This window comes from Heterodontus francisci, unplaced genomic scaffold (genome assembly GCF_036365525.1).
Source record: "Heterodontus francisci isolate sHetFra1 unplaced genomic scaffold, sHetFra1.hap1 HAP1_SCAFFOLD_51_2, whole genome shotgun sequence".
NCBI lineage: Eukaryota > Metazoa > Chordata > Chondrichthyes > Heterodontiformes > Heterodontidae > Heterodontus > Heterodontus francisci.
Genome location: NW_027141369.1, coordinates 6,200,225 through 6,206,090, shown reverse-complemented (window position 1 = coordinate 6,206,090; position 5,866 = coordinate 6,200,225). Strand labels below are relative to the sequence as shown.

Genomic DNA, 5,866 nt, shown 5'->3' with positions numbered 1-5,866 from the left:
GTTTGTCACTCCTCCAAGTTTGGTGTCATCGGCATATTTTGAGATTCTACTCTGTATTCCAAGATCCAAGTCACTTACCTTTAGCAAAAAAAGCAGTGGTTCAAGCACTGACCCTTGGGGAACACCACTGTCGACTATCCTCCGGTCTGACCAAGAACCAATTAATATGACTCGCTCTTTTCAGTCTTTAAAACAATTTACTATCCAAATGGACACTGACCCTCCTAATCCATGAACCCCAATTTTGTTAACCACCCTTTTATGTGCTACTTTATATAATGCTTTCGTAACATCCATATAAACAACATCCACTGCATTCCCTTCATCAGCATTCTCAGATAGTTTATCAACAAATGCAGTTAGATTTGTCAAGCATGAACTCCCATTTATAAATCCATGCCCACTCTCCTGAATTAACTCAAACCTCTCCAAAGGACTTGATTTTTTTCCCTGACCTGTTGATCTCGTGCTGATAGCAAGCTCACCGTAGAGCATGTATTTGGCAATGTGACCGTCATCCATTTGGCCCAGTCAACAGAGTCACGGCTGACTCAAGAGGGCAAACATGCTGTGGATCCCTGCACGCTGGTGTACTTCCGCATTCGGCACTCTGTCCTGCCAGGAGATGCCCAGTATCCATCTGAGGCAGTGGAGGTGGAAGCTGTTCAGCCGCTTTTTTTGGCTTGTATAAGTTGTTGATGCTTCTCTACTATAAAGGAGGGTGCTGAGAACACAAGCCTGGTACACGTGGAGCTTTGTATTTTCGGTCAGTTTGCTGTCGGTTCACACTTGTCTTCTCAACTTTGACATGACAGCTGCAGCATTGGCAATCCTGGTGCTGATTTCAGCATCAAGGGCCAGATTGCTGGTGATTGTTGATGGAAGGTATGTGAAGCTGTTGACAACCTCCAAAGTGAGGTTGTCGATGTTGATGGAAAGTGGAGTCTCTACGTCCTGGCCCGGAACTTTCATCTTCCTGATGCTGATTGTCAGTCCAAATTCTTTGCAGGCCAGGGAGAACCGATTTACAAGCTGCTGTGACTGAACTTCATTATGGGACGTCAGCACAGCATCATCAGCAAATAGCAACTCACAGACTAGGAACTTACCCACTTTGGTCTTGGCGCACAGTCTTGCCAAGTTGAACAGCTTGTCGTCAGCTCTGATGTGCAGGTGAACACCCCCATCTGAGTCATTGAAAGTGTACAATAGCAGCATGGAGAAGAATATGCCAATTATAAAGGATGTGATAACTAGACAGTTCGAAAATGATGACATGATTGGGCAGAGTCAACATAGATTTATGAAAAGGAAAACAGGTTTGAAAAACCTGTTGAGATTTTTGAGGATGTTACCTATAGAACAGATAAAGGAGAACCAGTGGATGTGTGGTATTTGTATTTTCCTTTGGTAAGGTCCCACACAGGAGGTGAGTAAACAAATTTAGAGCACATAGGCTTGGGGATAATATACTGATATGGATTGAGAATTGGTTAACAGACCGAAAACAGAGAGCAGGAATAACGGGTCCTTCTCAGGATGGCAGGCTGTTACTATTGGGGTACTGCAAGGATCAGTGTTGGAGCCAGAGCTGTTAACAACCTATATAAATGATTTGGATGTGGGAATTAAATGTAATATTTCTAAGTTTGCAGATGACACAAAGCTCGGTGAAGTATGAGTTGTGAGGAGGATGCAGAGAGGCTTCTAGGGGACCTGGAGAGGCTAAGTGAATGGGCAAGAACATGGAATATTTTGTGAATAAGTGTGAAGCTATTCACTTTGGTAGAATAAACAGAAAGACAGAGTATTTCTTAAATGGTGAGAGGTTGGGAAGTGTCGATGTCCAACCAAGGGTGTCCTTGTTCCTGAGACACTAAAAGCTCTTGTGCAGGTGCAGCAATCAATTAGGAAGGCAAATGGTATGCTGTACCCACACGAGGGGTCATGAGTAAGGAGTAAAGATGTCTTGCTGCAATTGTATAGAGCCTTGGTGAATCCGCACTGGAGTATTGTGTACAGTTTAGTCTCCTCATCTTATGAAGGATACACTTGCCATAGAGGGGGTGAAACAGAGGGTCAACAGACTAATCTTTTTTTTGCATTTATTTCATTTCATCTCAGTTTGTTCAGTTTGCTTACCTACTGTTTTTTTTCAGGTTTGTACTTCCTGCTGTTCAATCTTCAGTCCGTTAATACCTAATCTGTACTAATGCTTTGTCTTTCAACACACCATTAACATATTGTTTGCCTTTGCTGCATGACCTTTTGGTCAGCTATGTGGCCTTGTCCAATCTACACCTTCTCCTTTGTTATCTCTTGCCCCACCCCCACCTCACTTGCTTATAACCTGTGACTTTTCTAATATATGTCAGTTCCGAAGATGGGTCACTGACCTGAAACGTTAACTCTGCTTCTCTTTTCACAGATGCTGCCAGACCTGCTGAGTGGTTCCAGCATTTCTTGTTTTTATGTCACCAGACTAATCCCTGGGATGGTGGGGTTGTCTTATGAGGAAACTGGGCCTGTATTCCTTAAAGTTTCGAAGAATGAGAGGTGATCTGATTGAAACTGACAAAATTCATACAGGGTGTGACAGTGTGGATGTAGACAGGATGTTTGCCCTGGTTGGTGAGTCTAAAACTAAAGGACATCCTCTCAGAATAAGGAGTAGGCCATTTAAAACTGAGATGGGTGGAATTTCTTCACTCAGACGGTGGTGAATCATTGGAATACTGTGCCCCAGAGGGCTGTGGCAGCTCAATCATGTTGCAGACAGAAATTGATAGAAATCTTGATACTCATGACATCAAGGGATATGGGGATAGCATGGGAAAGGGGCTTTGAGGTAGGTGATCAGCCATGATCGAATTGAATGACAGAGCAGGCTCGACGGGCTGAATAGCTTACTCCTATGTTCCTCTGTTCCTAAGAGAGTTGGCGCCAGCGCGCAGCCCTGCTTTACCCCACTGCTGATCTTGAAAGCGTCTGATGTTGCTGCATTGTAACTGATGGAACTATGCAGGTTCTCGTGGAAAGAAGAGATGATGCCCAAGAGGTCAGGAGGGCAGCGTATGTTCCATTGCAGTTTGAAGAGGCCGTCTCTGCTGACAAGATCAAAGGCCTTAGTGAGGTCAATGAAAATGTGTGAGGCTCTGTGGCGCAATGGATAGCGTGTTGGACTTCTAAATAATGATGAAGACGATATTCAAAGGTTGTGGGTTCAAGTCCCACCAGAGTCAGATTTTGGACCAGAAACAGAGGAGCACAACGGAACAACAAATGAAGAAATGTGCCAAAAGCACAGACTCGGAGACAGAGCGAGAGAGAGAGGAGCAGAGCAGGGGAAAAAAATCGAGGAGTGACGGCACAATGGAGAGTGAGAGCAGGGAAACAGAGAGCCGCTGGGGAGAGGATACAGGATTTGGTTCTTTCTTCGGTGCAGTGGAAGGAGCTGTTTGGTGAGGATCTGGTAAGCTGTGACATCACAGGCAAGCAGGTAGTTGATTGGTTTGGAAGAACCGACCTGCTTGATGCGCATCTGGTCAGTGATTAAGATGCATTTTAGTCCTAACGTTTAAAATAGTAAACAAACTAGTGGTAAGTTTAATAAAATATGCAATAAAATGAATAATTGAATAAAATATTTAAGTAGTTAATTGAAACACGTTAAGGATGACAGGACAGGTGATGTGTCACAGCTGCAGCATGTGGGAGTTCCTGGATGCCAGTGTGATCCAGGGCAAACACGTCTGCAGTAAGTGTTTGCGGCTCAAAGAGGGAGAAAAAAGGAATGTAGTGGTAGTAGGGGACAGTATAGTCAGGTGGATTGACTCTGTTCTCTGCAGCAAAAGCAAGAGTCCAGACGGCTGTGTTGCTTGCTGGTGCCAGGATTCAGGACATCTGCTCAGGGCTGGAGCGAAACATACAATGGGAGGGGGAGGATCCAGTCGTCGTGGTCCATGTCGGTACCAACGACATAGGCAGGACAAGGATAGAGGTTCTGCAAAGTCAGTATGAGGAACTCGGCACCAAATTAAGAAGCAGAACCTCAAAGTTAATCATCTCTGGATTATTACCTGAGCCATGTGCAAATTGGCATAGGACAAATAAGATTAGAGAAAGTAATGTGCGGCTGAAAGACTGGTGTGGTAGTAGTGGGTTCTGGTTCGTGGGGCATTGGCACCAGTACTGGGGAAAGAGGTGGCTGTACCGTTGGGACGGTCTACACCTGAACCGTGCTGGTGCCGGTGTTCTAGCGAGCCACATAACGAGGGAAGTAGAGACGGTTTTAAACTGAATAGTGGGGGCAAGGGATCAAATTTCGGAAGATATGGTGAATCAAGGAGGAGAGACAAGGCAAGAGAGAAAGGTATAAATATGGGAAATGATAAACAGACTGTGACAGGAAGGGACAGAATGTACAAATCTAAGAGTAAATCGACAGATAAGGCTAGAGGTGACAAAAATAATAAAAGGACAAAACTAAATGCTCTGTGTCTGAATGCATGGAGCATTTGAAACAAAACAGATGAACTGGGAGCACAAATAGAATAAATAAGTACGATCTGATAGTCATTACAGAGACATGGCTGCAGGGCGACATAGATTGGGATGTGAATATTGGAGGTGACATGGCGTTTCGGAAGGACAGGAAGCTAGGAAAAGGTGGCGGGGTAGCTCTGTTAATTAATGATGGTATTAGCGTAATAGAGAGGGATGACCTGATTTCTGGAGATCAGGATGCAGAAGCAGTTTGGGTACAAATGAGAAATCATAAAGGCAAGAAGTCACTTGTGGGAGTGGTGTACAGGCCACCTAACATTAACCACACTGTCGGATGGGATATAAAGGAAGAAATAATGGCAGCTTGTCAGAAAGGCACTGTGATAATTATGGGGGATTTTAATCTACATATAGATTGGAAAATTCAGATGGGCAGAGGTAGCCTAGATGAGGAGTACATAGAATGTATTGGGGATAATTTCTTGGAACAATACATTCTGGAGCCAACCAGAGAGCAGGCTATACTAGACCTGGCATTGTGCAACGAGATAGGATTAATTAATGACCTCATAGTTAAGGTGCCCCTAGGTAGTAGCGATTATAATATGATTGAATTTTACATTCAGTTTGAGGGAGAGGAGAGTGGGGCCCAGACTAGTATTTTAAATGTAAATAAGGGCAATTATAAGGTCATGAAAGCAGAGCTAGCTAAAGTGAACTGGCAAATTAGGTTAAGGGATAAGTCAATAGAGATGCAGTGGCAGACATTTAAGGGGATATTTCAGAATACATAGAATAGATACATTTCAACGAGAAAGAAAAGTTCCAAAGGTGGGACTCACCATCCATGGTTCACGAAAACAGTTAAAGATACTATCAAACTTAAAGAAAAAGCCTATAATTGTGCAAAGGTGGGAGGCAGGTCAGAAGATTGGACAGAATATAAAAAACAGCAAAGAATGACTAAAAGATTGATAAGGAAGGTAAAATTAGAGTATGAGAGAAAGCTCGCAAGGAATTTCAAGACAACTAGCAAGAGTTTCGATAGATATTTTAAAAAGAAAAGAGTTAACAAAGCGACTGTTGGTCCTATAGAAAGTGTGTCTGGGGAATTAATAATGGATAATTAAGAGATGGCAGATGAATTGAACAGATACTTTGCATCGGTCTTCACTATTGAGTATACAAATAACATCCCAGTATTAGCCGTATATCAGCAAATTGAAGGGATGGAGGAACTCAAGAAAATTACAATCACCAGGGAAGTGGTACTAAACAAATTGTTGGAGCTGCGGGTTGACAAGTCGGCAGGTCCTGAATTGGCTAGTGAGATAGTTGATGCGCTGGTTTTAATATTCCA

General features: G+C 43.4%; 1 non-coding gene across 1 annotated transcript; it reads left to right on the top strand.

Annotated features, from left to right (window-relative positions):
• Positions 1 to 3,151: 3,151 nt before the first annotated feature.
• Positions 3,152 to 3,242, top strand: trnar-ucu (transfer RNA arginine (anticodon UCU)). Its single transcript is given in 2 exon segments — positions 3,152 to 3,188; positions 3,207 to 3,242. It is a non-coding gene; the product is annotated as a tRNA-Arg (tRNA).
• Positions 3,243 to 5,866: the final 2,624 nt, after the last annotated feature.